Source organism: Pinus tabuliformis, chromosome 2_1 (genome assembly GCF_031772625.1).
Source record: "Pinus tabuliformis cultivar Carrire ecotype Pingquan chromosome 2_1, CPIR1, whole genome shotgun sequence".
NCBI lineage: Eukaryota > Viridiplantae > Streptophyta > Pinopsida > Pinales > Pinaceae > Pinus > Pinus tabuliformis.
The window spans coordinates 932,807,768-932,824,330 of record NC_142299.1 but is presented as its reverse complement, the minus strand read 5'-3'; the positions used below and the strand labels follow the sequence as shown (position 1 = coordinate 932,824,330).

The 16,563-nt window shown below is 31.7% G+C and overlaps 1 pseudogene; it reads left to right on the top strand.

Moving 5' to 3' along the window:
- Nucleotides 1-7,067: 7,067 nt before the first annotated feature.
- LOC149203708 (26S proteasome non-ATPase regulatory subunit 1 homolog A-like) overlaps nucleotides 7,068-16,563 on the top strand; it is a 40,269-nt pseudogene continuing 30,773 nt past the window's right edge.

The window sequence follows — 16,563 nt, the reverse complement described above, 5'->3', positions numbered from 1 at the left end:
ACCGTATTGATACTTTGAACTGCTTAATGGTCACGATCCTGATTCTTACCATAGACCTTTATCCTTAATTCTCAATGTTGTCATACATACCAGCCCCATGCAAAATAACTATGAGAGTCAAAGACACACTTTCTTTGATAGAAGTAAAAAAGATGCCTTCGTAAAGGATCTAAAGAGGGACTTAGGCTTCCTAACTTATAATAATAACATTGATCAAATCTATTAGCATTTTCCTACGACCCTTTCCACTACCATTAATAAATTATATACCAAGGTATCGTATAATAAGAATAATAGAACTTCCAACCATTGGTGTGATAAGGACTGTAAAATTGCTAGGAAAGCGATTAAAGGCGCCCCTAATGAAACTGTAAAGTTCTAAAACATAAGTATATACAAATCCCTTATCAAAATGAAGAAACGATCATATATTAATAAGAGACAAGAGCGCCTTCTTCACCTTTCTAAAGTGAAGCCTAGAAAGCTTCAACGAAATATACTTGATCATAAAAATAAAGAAAATCATTCAATACCCTTAAAGAACTGTTATATTTATCTTAAGAAGCTTTATGACTCTCACAACACCATGGGGATCATATTAAACACTAAAATTAAGGAATATATCTTTTCTTTGGAAGACGGGAAGTCTAGGATTATGAAACTCGCTAATGGAAAAGCCAGGGATATTGAGGGATACCAAGTTGAAATCTTCAAGATGAGAAAGTCTATCCTCATCTCTCATGTCCATAAAAATCTCAATATGGTGGTAAAACACTGCTTTCCTAATATTTGGACTCAAATATTTATTGTGCCTATCTTTAAAAGTGGAGATAAAAATGTTCCTTGTAACTATAAGACCATTATGATTAGATACACTCTATCAAAACTATATTGGATCATGTTAGAAAAGAATATTAGCCTCTAGCTTGAAAGCCATAGTAGAAAGGCTAAAGGGCAAGCTGGTTTTAGGAGACATTACTCGACTATTGATCATCTTGTCATGCTTTGGATCATTATTGAGGAGTGTCGCAACAGTAAAACTAATCTCTAGTTTTGTTGTTCTGTTGACTTCAAAAATATTTTGACACTATTGCTTGGGATAAACTATGGAAAAGACGTAAAGAGATAATGATCCCTTCTAAGTTGAGGATTGTTGTTTTTCAACTGTACAAGAATGTTGTTGCCAAGCTTCAAACCAATCAGGGGTGGTCTAAAGAGGTTAATTGTAATATTGAGGTTAAGCAAGGGTGTCCTATTTACCCTACCCTTTTCGGTATTTACATTGATAAGCTAGAAGAGTGTTTGGAAGTCACAGGTTGCAATGGCCTCGAGCTCGTTGGTATGGTCATTACTCTTCTCCTCTATACTAAGGATATCATTCTTCTAGCCATAAGTCATGATGATCTCAACAAGCAACTTAAGACCCTCCATGATTTCTTCTCTAAGATGGGCATGATAGTTAATACTAACAAGACTAAAGTCATGATTTTTAAATCCAAAAAGACTAACCATGATAATTTCATCTATGATAACAATTACTTGGAGTAGGTTTCTTCCTAAAATTATTTAGGTGTTGACATTCATCATAAGATCAATTAGAATTATAACATTGAGAAAAGGATTATTGGAGGATGGAAAACCTACTATCAGTTGGAAAACAATGTAAGTTAGGCGATCTCTAGATTTGGAGCACAAAAGGGTTCCTCTTTGAGACTTTTGTCACCCTTGTTATTTTATATGGCTGTGAGGTTTGGGGTTGCAGTATTTCTAGAGAATCATGAGGAAGATTGGACTTCTTCAAAAACAATTTATAACCTACAACCTCAAGATTAAGGGAAATACTACCTATTTGATCCTCTTGATTGAAGCTAGATTTCCCCCCATTCAAAGCATGGCTATGTTTAGATATTTGATGTACGGGAAGAAGCTTTACAACATGGAAGTCATGAGGCTTCCCAAAATTGCCTCTAACTCTACACAAAAACCCCACCTCTGTCGCAATCATAGATGACACAATAATGCCCAGTCTGGGCTTGGCCATTGGGGGATAAAAGAGGAGATCATTTTGGGGAATAAATATAGTATTAAAAATATTATTGCCTCAAAATTTAAAGATAAATTGTGGGATGATAAGAAGCTATAGGGAAAAAGGAAGCTAAGGTATTATAAGGAGGTGATCAACCCCATCCTTGGTAACCAAATTATCTCTCGATTCTGACCAATGCTAAGAAGAAAATGAACATTGCAAGGATAAGAACTAATTCTCATGAGCTCCGAAGTGAAACTGGGTGCTGGTCTATTCCCAAAACACCTTGGGATGAACGAATTTTCCATCTTTGTGATACTAAGAGGGTTGAAGATGAAAACACTTTCTCTTAGGTTTCCCTGCTCTTACTCACATTTGTTCTCAATTCCATAACATTTGTCACACTTACAACCTTCTTGAATTGTTAAGTCAGTAAAACTCCATAACGTTTGCCACACTTACAACCTTCTTGAATTGTTAAGTCACCAAAACTAGAGTGATCTTGGAGCACTTCTCTCTTCTTCTTCTTTTTTATCATAGAAATAAAATATTAAAGAGTTGCAACTAATCTATTTCTTAAAGCCTAATACAATGCATTTGTCTTAGTGACGCTAATCATCATCGTCATTGTCAAAATACAAAATTTAATTATTACAAAAAAATACTTAGATTTTAAGAATTAAAATTTCCAAAAATTCAATTTAAAAAATTAAAAATTAATTTTATATTTTCACATTAATTTAAAAATTCGACGCAAAACCAACATCATAAAAGCTAATAAACTAATAAAATAAACATACCCTCAACATACCAATATATCAATATTAGTAATTTAGAAAGAAAAAAGGTTGTAACTTCAATTAAAAACTCACATTCAAGAAACTCCCACTTTAATTAAAAACTACATCGAAAACAAACATTACAGTGATTTTAAAAAAAAAAAAAAAACTTTCGCTACCAATCCAAAAACTCACACCCTAAAACATACGTTGAGACTTTGACATCAACCCTAAAACAAAATACGAAATGGAGATTTCTATGTTTTGTTCACAAGTTTTGCGGATAAGGACCCGTTGATGGTGGGGTTAAAGTGTGGCCACTCTCCACATTGCATGGTCCGACAATATAGGAATGTGCCCAAAAAAGGGGAACAGAATTTAAGAAATGAATTCAATGTCTTTGAAATATTTATAAAATGTTTGCCATAAAATATTCAAATTTACCATTCTAAGAAATCTGTATTTAATGTTAAACAAAATAAACCAAAATCTCTGTGAATTATGCTAACAAAAATTATACGATTAATTTATTAGTCCCTGCCATCTGGCATTCGGCAGGGACTATAGTAATCGAATTAGTCTGAGTTAGCATTAGTTCTTAGTCGCTGCCCGGTGTTATTCGTTGTTTATCATAAGGTTTGCAAATGCCCTGTGCGACGATGTGCCGAGATAACCTAAGTTTCATTTCCGCCTGAGGCTTCGCCATCTTATTTGGCCTCTTCCCGAGGCGGAAGAGGCTCGATCATAGCTTAAATTGCTTTTACGCCCAGTGCATTATCGCTAACCGTCAACGGTCTCGTTTTAATGTTAACATTAATTCGATTAATTCGTATTATCTGCAGGGGTATGCTAAGGTTTCGTAAGGTTTGGTGTTAACGGGTGTTGCGCAGCAGGTGTCCGTGGATGCCGGCAGGTGTCATGAACCTGCCTTGGTATCTTGCCAACCCAGATTTCCTTTGTAGTATAACTTTCTTTCTTTGTTATAATGCCTTGCGTCCATGCATCCTCTTGCAAAGCCAGATCCAAGGCACGTTGCTTGCATCCTGCAGATGTTTCAGGTAAAAAGTAGCATGACCAGTGGGAGTGAACAGAACCTGTCAAAGAAGGAGGAAGGAGGTCCAAGCTGAGCGGGCATTGAACAATATCCGAGCACGAAAGGTAGTTATAATATGACACAACTTTTTAACATAGTAACATAATAGAGTCTGCAATTCCACCATAATCAGTTGCATATTCTAAAACAAACCATGAATTCAGAGCTAAGAATGAAATTCTGATTGTCTTCTACATTACCCATATGGAACAATGTTGACTTGTTTTCGCCCCAACTTTGATGTCAGGTTTCTTCTGAGAATCCATGGCTGACTTTGCATGCTCAATAAAGCTGAGATAGTGTCGCTATGAAATTAGGGATCTACAATATTATGAAAGCTGATTAACTAACCTAAGCTAATAGTGCTTTCTGTTTCAAGAATTAATGTTGTGCATCATACTAAATAATTTTTTTTTCAAACTGGAATCAAATACGTTTGCATTTCAACTGATTATTGCTGCCTTGATCACATACCACATGCTGTAAAGTCATACTAAAATTGAAAACAATCCAACTAACCTGTAGTAGTTTTATGACATGATCATTTCCGAATAATCTGCGTACCAATAGGAAATTGTTTGGATCGTTCTGTGAGAAATGACCGAGCACACATTTCTCTCTGAGCTTTCTTTCTTTGTTATAATGCCTTGCGTCCATGCATGATCTTGCAAAGACAGATCCAAGGCACGTTGCTTGCATCCTGCAGATGTTTCAGGTAAAAAGTAGCATGACCAATGGGAGCAAACAAAACCTGTCAAAGAAGGAGGAAGGAGGTCCACGCTGAGCGGGCATTGAACAATATCCGAGCACGAAAGGTAGTTATAATATGACACAACTTTTTAACATAGTAACATAATAGAGTCTGCAATTCCACCATAATCAGTTGCATATTCTAAAACAAACCATGAATTCAGAGCTAAGAATGAAATTCTGATTGTCTTCTACATTACCCATATGGAACAATGTTGACTTGTTTTCGCCCCAACTTTGATGTCAGGTTTCTTCTGAGAATCCATGGCTGACTTTGCATGCTCAATAAAGTTGAGATAGTGTCACTATGAAATTAGGGATCTACAATATTATGAAAGCTGATTAACTAACCTAAGCTAATAGTGCTTTCTGTTTCAAGAATTAATGTTGTGCATCATACTAAATAATTTTTTTTTCAAACTGGAATCAAATACGTTTGCATTTCAACTGATTATTGCTGCCTTGATCACATAGCACATGCTGTAAAGTCATACTAAAATTGAAAACAATCCAACTAACCTGTAGTAGTTTTATGACATGATCATTTCCGAATAATCTGCGTACCAATAGGAAATTGTTTGGATCGTTCTGTGAGAAATGACCGAGCACACATTTCTCTCTGAGCTTTCTTTTTTCTGGAAATTGCAAGTAGCACAAGCAGTTTCTGCCTTAGAAACTTGGCTCATAATCTGCAATTTTTTGTTTGTTACCAGTTCTTACCATCTGAATGCATTACTATTACTAAATATTGTAACATACCTTTCCTCTTCCGGTCACAATTTTCAGTTTTTGCCTTACAAACTTGGTTCATAATCTGCAATTTTTATTTTTTGTTACCAGTTCTTACCATCTGAATGCATTACTATTACTAAATATTGTAACATACCTTTCCTCTTCCAGTCACAATTTTGTTTCTGAGGAAGAATGAATATAAATCGTTCTGCTTGGATAGTCCATCCGTTCAAGTTTCAAAGCCTGTGAAGAGATCTGGCAAGTAAAAAATGACAGATGTCAGCATATGGACAAATAAGGTGACACCTCCTTCATTACCATCTGCTGCTGGATATTTGGGGTGCAGACGGTATACGTAGGCCTGTTTGGCAATGCAGAAGACACCTGTCATTCATGCAAAAACCGCATGTAAGGGACTTCGTAATCAAGGAGTCTGCATGGCTATTATTATGCCTATGTTTCTCATGTACTGCTCAAACTTTTGAAATTTTCGCATTCTGAAGGAAATCATGTTAGACTTGTTTAAAAATCAGGGAATCGAAAGAATAGCAAAACAAATATACATCACCAGAAAGTTGTGTGAAAGATTATTACTAGCCATGAAATAGCCAAAATCAAAATCTGTGAACAAAAATTAAATTAGAAAAACACTTACGATCCCTGCTAGCAGCTCCCTAAAGTGCAAATGTTCCATGGCACGCGTTGTTACAAGTGGTTTTTGTGGATAGTACAATACATACGCTAAGGTATCCTGCAGAGTAACAAATTTAAAGTGATTGATGACCTCAATAGCTGGAGTTGTTCTAACTTCTGCAGATAATAGAGTAGATATGGCAAGGTGTCCTACAGTAAAAAATTTAAAAAGTAACAGAGGACCAGAACAATACAATACCATTCTAAGCTGGTAATTTGTGACATAAATACCCATCGCTTGTTTTCCCATAGCTGACTGGTAAGTGTTACGTGGAGACTACAGAGTGGCAATACATAAAAGGCATGCACTTCAATGTATTAGCAAACTAAAAGCCGAATCAGAATGTATCCAGCTACAGCAACCAAAAGTAGCGAAAAATATAGGTGCTAAAGATTCAAACCTGATAGCAAGTTACATCGCAGAATTAAAGGACACGGCCTGTCAATTGCAAGCCCTTGATACACCCAGGACCTCTACTTTGTCTGTCTCGGTATGCAGTGAAGAAAAACTTTTACTGTTAGAGCTTTTAAAAACGAATAAAGACAATTTACCTCTGTTGTTCATCACGAATTTATTGCAGCGACAACCATTACCGAATTTAAGCTCAATTCAACAACCTCTGCAACACATTCTTCTATATCTTATTCAAAACAACCTCTGCAACACATTCTTCCATATCTCATTCAAAACATTGATTTTCAGAAATATAACTGAATTTTGCAAAGCAAGTGACTTTGAATACACGCAAAATCTAAATGGCAAGGATTTGCAAGTACTTCGGTATCTTGTTAACTTCGAATTCCACGGCTTCGCCATTGAGCAGATAGAGCTCGTTCTGCAACAGCTCCAGTATTCGACAGTGAAGGCGATAATGGCAATGCTTACAGATTGGCATAGTGATGACGGAGCCAATGGTTTATGTGCAGGGTGTTATGCTCTGGAAAAACATGCGGCCAATGAATTATCTGCACAGGTGTTATGCTTTGGAAGAACATGAAAGGTGTACCCGGCATCGGGATAGCTAACCGCGTTGGGGCATGTGATCAGTGCAGTACTAACCGCCGGGTTATCAAAACCATAGCAGAGACTGTAACTGCAACGAAGGATTGTGCCATGTGATCGGGGTATGCTATCCATCGGGGTTGCAGTTAACATTTGTCTTGACCGCAAAGCTAACCGCTGGCCTCTAACTGCATCAAACAGCACGTGAGTGGTCTGGCAAACAAGCAGAGGTTACGGTTAGTAGTCCTTAACCGCAGAGTGAAACCGTCGCGCTACCCCTAGGCAGGGACTAGTTGCCTTGCAACTCATCTTGTTAAATACCCTATTTAACCAATTCAGGTGAATTGGCTTAAAAAATCAAATATTCGCTGATTCGTTTCGATTCGTGTGTTAACACGTGAAATACAGTACGGCTTTGAATTTTCGATTTATCACCAATTCTATATTAAAAAAAACCCATCCAGAAAAGTTCTATATTAAAAAATGTGAAAAAAGATAATTTTTTTATTTCAAAAATTGTAAAAAATCTAAAACACATTTCAAATTCTTTTGGACGATAGAGGTGGGACGATAGCGATGACCAAGGTTGTAGGCCGTTGCAAAATTTAAATATATCTTTTTCTTTTTACATTTTATAATAAAAAGGTTTGTCTTTGAATATTAATGTCTTTTTGTTGAATAAATTTGGATGTGAAATTTATGTGATTATTTTAATATTAATTTGTCTTTTGTTGAATAAATTTGGATGTGAAATTTATGTGATGTTTTTAATATAGTTTTTTATAAGTATTTAAATTTTGATCAATGAAAGATATTCAGGGTGGTTGGGAGGGTTTAATGATAATCTCTCCACACAGGTGTCAGTCTCATGAGAAGCAATTATGTTGTATGTCTGATAACACAACTATATGAGAAGCGACTATGTTGTATATATGATGATACAACTATGATGTATATGTCTGATGTATGTATCGCTGCGTGAATTAAGTCGGAGATTATGTTGTATGTCTGATGATGCAACTATGATGTATATGTCTGATGTACCGCTCCATGAATTAAGCAAAAGGTGAGCTTCTTCTAGGGTTTTGTACCCCTTTAAAAAAAAAGTATTTAAATTTTGGATTTAATAATCTGATGTTTTACTGTATTCAAATCTCCATCCATTAGGTGATAATTCAACTTTCACTAATTAAACCCAAAGCCCCATGAAATTTTTATTGTATTCAAATCTCCATCCATGAGGTGATAATTCAGCTTTCATTAATTAAACCCAAAGCCGCTTGAAATCTTGAACTAATGCATGCTTTTCTTTTTAGAAATGAAAATGATTTTATATTTTTAAAGCTTATATATATACGTTTAAAGATTAAGACATAAATTTCTTAGTATGTGGATCAATTGAAACTCAATTTTAATATTCAATATTCATTTTTTAAATTAAATTCTTATTACTTATATTATTATATTTTACTTTACATGTTTTTTTAATTTGCAATATTAATAAATTTGATGTAATTTCTTCTTTATTATTTTTTAACCATATAGCATGATTAGTATTCTTGTGACATAAAGATTTAATGATTTTTTTTTTTTTTTTTGAGATTTGAGTATATTGATTTTTGTTTTTAATTTTATATATATATATATATTCAAATTCTTTCCATATTGAATTTTAGATAGTCCATTTTTTATGTTTCAAATATGAATTTGTACTCCAATTTGGTAACCATGTTATATATTTAGTCTAATAAAGTTATAAATTTGTTTAGAAAATAATGGAAATTTCAATAATATTTTATTAAAAATCTTGTGAATTTTTTTAGAAATCCCAATTATAATTGTCACACTCTTATTAAAAATAAAATTCATACCCTCTTTTAAACAACAACAACAACACCACCACCACCACCAATCAAATTCCAACATATTTTGACTCAAACAATTACCTCTATTAAATGCTATTAATTTTTTTTATAAAAATATTTTAAAATTTGAAATCCACATTTTTAACATTTTAACCCTTCATTACGAGTACGGACGTCCTCGAAAGTGTACAATGTCAAAAAAGGATACAATGTATGCATAGCTACGGGGAAGTTTTAGGGTGGATTGAAGTTTTTTATACCTCACCTTATTCAATCAGAAGTCGTAATCACCATCTACGATTAATCATCCCGTCGAAAGACTTTTTGTTTTTCAATTTTTTGAAAATTTTAACAGATCAATGTATGAGGAAATATTTTTGGCCAAATTAATAAAGCTTAATTTTGAAAATACCTTGAAGGATTGACCCTGGAAAATTAACTCTATAATTTCTCAATGCTAAATATTTATCAACAACGACTCATTAAACTAATTTTCAAAACTTAAAATTACTAAAATTTATAAATCTAATTAATCAAACCTGTGGAAAAACATCATATCCTTCTAAGCCATGAAAACCTTGGTCATGTTTTTTAATAGACCACAAAATGAGTTTTCTATAATTTCTCAATCAGCTAAATATTTATCAACAACGACTAATTAAACTAACTTTCAAAAATTAAATTTACCAAAATATATAAATCCAACTGCCTGTGGAAAAACATATTTATCAACCACAACTAATTAAACTAACTTTCAAAACTTAAATTTACCAAAATATATAAATCCAACTACCCAAACCAGTGGAAAAACATATTTATCAACGACCACTAATTAAACTAACTTTCAAAACTTAAATTTACTAAAATATATAAATCTAACTACCCAAACCTGTGGAAAAACATCATATGCTCAGAAGCCATGAAGACCTTAAGGCATGTTACCCACCTTTCAGTAGACCACAAAGTGAGTTTTCTTTTGAAATGTACTAAAATATATAAATCCAACCAAGGAACCGGTGGAGAAACATCATATGCACCCACCTTTCAGTGGACCACAAAGTGAGTTTTCTATGAAGTTTTTGGTTAGAATAATCTGAAATAATCTTTTACTATGAAGAGTTGAAATAAATAATATCTAGTTTGATTTTTTTTATTTTTTTTTAATTTATAAATTGATTTAGATTTTGAAAATTTTATGGAACACGAATTTGAAAAGTTAGCATTTAAATTGTAGAGAATTTAAAAATTTATGATTCCAATAATTTTTTATCGGATTTTAAATAAATTTAATTAAAAAATACAAAAAAAAACTTTAAACCTACCTTTAAACCTAAAATATGGTTATTGGGAGAAAGGATGCATATATACACATACGGTTTCATTTCACAAGAGTATATTGTCAACTCATGAAATATGTAAATGCTTTAACGGAGTAGTTTCATTTCACAACAATACATTCTCAACTCATGAATATGCAAATGCTTTAAGGTTCTAATGAATTCTATGGATTTTCTACCGTCAAACACTTTATTACCAAAACAATAAGTAGAAATGGTAGTCATGGGAGCTTCACTCAATGAACCTCTAACATAACATGTGCGTTCATGGCATACTAAACAATACCTTTAATTTGACTACATATTGGAAAATACCTCTAAAATCACATTATTTAACCCCCTACCAATACAAACCCAATATAGCTTCCCAATTTAAAAAGCCCCTAATTTCACTAGATATTGTAGGTATTTGTTTTTTCATTAACATTTTTTTATACCCCTTTATATTTATATCCATTTATTTTCATTAAGAATGGTGAGAAAATTCTGCACCTAGAAAGAATAACCTAAATACTAGGTAGCTGAAAACCTAAAAGTTTCAACAAAAAAGAGGCAGTTATAAGTTGGTTGATTTACAAATACATACTGTGGAATATTTGAATGGAAAATACATAGATTTGAACTCTCAATTGCATCTATATTCTACTGAACACTGAAAAAGATACACTAAAACAATGCAAAACAAAACGTTGATAACCAACACAATGGCGTACCTTTCATCTCACTTATAGAATATGAAGAGGAGAGAAAGTAAAATGAATATGGACACATGAAAAATCCTATATCGTTGGACTTTCTCAAATCACAACCCTAACCTAGTCACCTAGTGCACCATAGTTGCATGGTAAGAGTGCCAAGTAAGCGCATCTCCATCAAAAGATGAATTGGAGCATGCAAGCATGCATCCCTTCATTGAGATCTGTATCCTCTACCTAATATGGGAATTTCTCATGCATAAGTATTCAAATTTACTAAGGATCTACTCCCTCTTAGTAAGAATAGATCATGCATGCTAAAAATAACAAAAGAAAACCTCTAATAATAGAAAATGTTTATCAAAAACTAAAATTGATAAATTTCAAACAACATCTAAATTGGAATTAATTGAAGGTGTGACATGCATGCCCTTAGCATGCATGCACCCTCTTCCAAACAATAGTTTATTTAACTATCTCTTGTGGGATGCATGTGCCCTATACCAATCAATAATATGTATCATTGTCTCCTTCACTTTCATTCAACCTATTCATCACTAACGTAAGGAAAGGGTTAAGGTGCCATGTACGTTGTCTTATCTACTCCCCCATCATTGGGAGGATCAATAGCTTTGCAACAGGTATAAAATATTAACACACACATTAAACATAGATCATAGAGGTATTAGTAATGTGATGCATGTATGTTTTAGAGTAAGGATGCTTGGGAGTGGGAGCGGAAGTGGGAAGTGAGAGTAGAAGCGGGAAGTGGAAATGGAAGGAGGAGCGAGGAGTAACATTTTCCAAACCTCCCATGTTAGGAGCAATTTTGGGAGTGAATTTTATATAATATATATCCATATATATTTTGATGCATATATGTCAACAAAAGATTCTATAATGACAAATTTGTGATAAAATAAAAATAAAAACATGGATTAAACCATATAACATCATTTATCTAGTAGTTATAATCTTCATCAACCTCAAGTCCACAAATTGCAAGTTCTCATGTATATAGAATGTAAGGGTGCACATAACCAAAATAACATCGAGTGCAATCCATCTATTAATAGAAAATACATCAACAAATAGCCTTTGGATGGCCTCTAGCATCCAAAAAAATCATGCTACAACAAATACCTACATATCATCAAAATCGTTGCCTATATTGGGATCTTTGTCATTAATATCACCCTCTAAGCATTAACATAAGATAGAAAAAAATGTAGCATGTCAAGTCAAGATTTTGTTTGAGTGATAGGTACATTTTTAGTAGGGTCATGATAGAGGAGTTTGAAAACCAATGTCACTAACATCAAGGTACATAGAGGGTTTGGTTCTCTTGATTAAATATGAGTTCCATACCCTAGTACATGACAAAATCCAATGGAAACATTGAGATCCCCCAATCTTGAAATCCTAAAAAACTAATAAGTCTGCTAGATTTTGAGTGAGATCTAAAATTCTACTTTCTCCATATGAAATCTAATGAGGTCGGAACCACTCTCAAACATCCCAAGTCATTTCATGGTAATGTTAAAAATTTAAGTAAAATGATGAAAATGAAAGATAAAGTAGAATGCCACTTTTACTTTAAGAATTTAACATTACCATGAATTGCATGTCAATACTAGGGCCATAGGTTTTAATATTAGTCTTCTATGGACCCAATATTACCATAGTTTTTATTTATCCCTCCCACTCTCGATACTCCCACAATACTCCTAAACCTCTACTTATCCAGCCCACTTGTTTTTTGCCTTCGTGTGGCCAATGTATTGCATAAACAATACCTTATAATAAAAATCTTGGTATACAACATATAAAAACCCTTTACCACCCTATTATATGTTCAATATATTATTTCATTTTTTCCTCATTTTTTAAGCCCCAATATGAACGCACATGATATGGTATTTCTTTGTCAGCGAAGACTCCGTGATGATAGCAAAGGAAGCAGAAACATGAGTTAGTATACTGTTGTTAAACTTTTCAAAATGATTTAATGATATGCATTTTCTGTCTCTTTTTAAAAAATATGAAACTAACATGAGACAAGAGGGATCCAATTTCTTAATTTGCAAATTTTTTTATGAGCAGGCATTATTTAAATGTTTTGTATAGTTATATAATATGTTCTATTATTATTATTATTATTATTATTATTATTTTTTATATAATTTTATTTTGGCAAAATTTCAACTTTGATGACGGATGAACATGGTTACACATCATATTGGGTTGTAGAATGAGCCTCTCGGCTCAATAATGTCTTCACAATAATTATTCAGCCTATATCCTAAAAAAAATATCATTCATCGTGCTAAATGCAACATGCTATCAACCTATTATTCCTAAAAAAAGAGTGTTAATTACAACTTTTGTGCCACCACCCTCTGGATATATGTATATTTCTAATCAATGGTATATAGCTTAAAACATGATATATGGACATTTTTGTTTATGTCAAAATTTAAAATGATATAATTTTTAAATTTGTAAATTGTTGGAGATGTTTTATTATATTATGTTAAATTTTGAATTTTAAAATTTATTTTAATTTTTCATTTACGAAATATCAAGAGGGATCAAATACTTCAAGGTGTAATGTTTTCTAAGAGTACAAAATTTGACTCACCTCCACGAATTTGATTTGTCTAAATATTTGGTAAATTCAAAGTGTAATTTTTTCTAAGAGTACAAAATTTGACTCACCTCCACGAATATGATTTGTCTAGATATTTGTTAAATTCAAAGTTGTATTTCTTTGAATATTTGGTAAATTCAAAGTTGCAGCTAAAATGAATTTAGATCGGAGTTCATGAAAATTTTTATTTATCATCATTATGTACATGTATCGCTAGTAAACAATGGGGAAATTAGTGACTAGGTGAGTAAAAAAGCTAGTTATCTCAGTTTTTCCAAGTGAAATATTACAAAAAAATAGCAGTCTTAAGTGACCGAACTATAAACGACTAATTTAGTCTCGGGTTAAAATATATGACTAGCTAATAAATAATACAACTAAAAATAACTAACATGAATGATTAATTTATTCTAGGAACAAAAATATGACTGCCTAACAAGTATTACAATTATACGAATCCATCATTTATGTTAGTCATTTTAATTGATTCACTTCAACAATCTAAACTTACAAGTGATAGGGGATTCAAACGTTGTTATAGATTGGTTGAAAGGTTATAACTCTGTAAACACTTATTTATTGGATCAATAGATGATTAAAGTTATGGAGCTGATTAGAATCTCCAGGGTTATATCCTTTGATCAGATTGAACAATGTAAACTTTGAAACGGGAACTATAAACTCAAAATGGGAACTCTGGCCAAAAAACCCCGAAAAAACATGAAAAACAGTGCTAAAAACGAAAAGTGTGTATATTGGAATGATAGATTTTTTTTTAGGGTCAATTTTGAACATGTTTTAAAAATGGCAGTGAAAACAAAAATGAAAAGTGTTGACACTGGAACGATGGTTTTTTTTTTTTTTAATATTTTTTAAAATAACATTTAAAATATTAAAAAAAAAATATTTTACAAATATATATATATATATATAATTTTAAAAAATATTATATATATATATATATATATATATATATATATATATATATATATATATATATATATATACAATTAACATATTTAACAAACTTTATTTTTTATTAAAAAAAAGTAAGTTATTTGCCACCACCCCCATGGGCGGCTCAGCAATGGCTATCTGATTCCAAGAATCAGATAGCCACTGCCCGACAACCCCCAATGGGCGACCGGGCGGTGACTATCCGATTCCGAGAATCAGATAGCCACCGCCCGACCACCCGTAAAGTTTTAATTGTTTTTTATTTTTTTAAAATTGAATATATATATATATATATATATATATATATATATATATATATATATTTTAAAATTTAAAATCTTTTCAGTTTTTCTTTTTTTTCTTTTTCTCTCATATATATATATATATATAAATATTTTTTTTTGAGTATATATATATAGATATAGATATATATATATATATATATATATATATATATATATATATTTTTTTTTTTTTTTTTTAATAGTTTTTTAGATTTTTATTGGCTTTTATTTTTATTTTATTTATATATTTATTTTCTATTTATATATATTTTGATTTTAATAGTTTTTTAGATTTTTATTGGCTTTTATTTTTATTTTATTTATATATTTATTTTCTATTTTCTATTTTTTTTTAATCTAGTTTGTTTTTTTTAATTTTTTTAGTTTTTTTTAATGTTCTTAAAAATATTTCTATTTTTATTTAGTTTTATAGTTTTTAATTTTTTTTGTTGTTGTTGTTGTTTTTTTTTTTCCAATTTTTTTTAATGGTTTACAATCGATATATATATATATATATATATATATTTTATGTTTTTTCTTTTTTGGTTTTATATATATATATATATATATATATATATATATATATATATATTTTATGTCAAAAAAAAATTGACATAAAAAATTTTAAGTGTAAAAAAATGTAACATTTTAAAAAAATATCCACACTTAATACATTAAAAAGTTGAAGTGTCAAAAATTGTTAAATTTAGAAAAAGGTTATTTACATTTCATACATTAAAAAATTTAAAGTAAAAAAAAAAAGTCTTTTAAAAAAATGGCTTGATGTGGAATCACTACTTTTTTAAATCAGCATGCAAATCACTAACATTCTATAACGTAATGTACATAGAAAGATTTAAAGTGTCAAAAACTATGCTCTAAAAAAATGTGTGTGTTCTGCATCGTTCCTTTTCAAAATCGGGTCACTTTTTTGCTATCTCTATGAAACAAGTAATAGTATCAGTTCCCGTTTCAAAGTTTACATTGTTATTCACAACGAATTAAATTCAAAGGTTGATAAATTATCCAAAATGGGAGTGGGCCAACACCTCCTTTTGCAACATGACCTAACCACTTATATATGTTGCAACAACCTTTCCAAATTAGTTAGTGGGTTGCACATCTATTTCACATTCCTTCTTCATCTTGCAAAGTGTAGTAACAAGGAGAGGGTATCAACTTCAATCAAGGAATGCTCACTTAGTACCATTGCTAAGTTTCCTTCATGCAACATGTCAAATGTCTTAAGTTTGCTTCACAACTTCTCATGGTGCTTAACTTATTTGTCTACAACTCTAGTGAGACTACAATCCCCCAACGTGTCTAAATATTCAACCTTTTCAACTCTTGTTAGAGTCTTCTTAGACGTGCACTCATGCCTTAAGCAAAACATAAAACTAGCATCCCAAATGTGCACGATTGTTCCCTCTTTTAGTGCCTCGTTGAAACTACATTATAACATTGCTTAAAATGAAATGTTCACATCTTAAGGAAAAACACCTAGTTTTCTTATGACAACCTAAACTATGTGACTGACTAAGAGAGGAATCCATTTTCTAAAGATGAAAGAATAGGGTCTTACAACCCCATTCACACAACAATTTGAATATATTTAACCTAAAGAAGGGTACATACCTTACTCCTTCCAAATTTGATAGATGAATTTTACAAAGATAACACTTCTTTTTAACTATTAAAT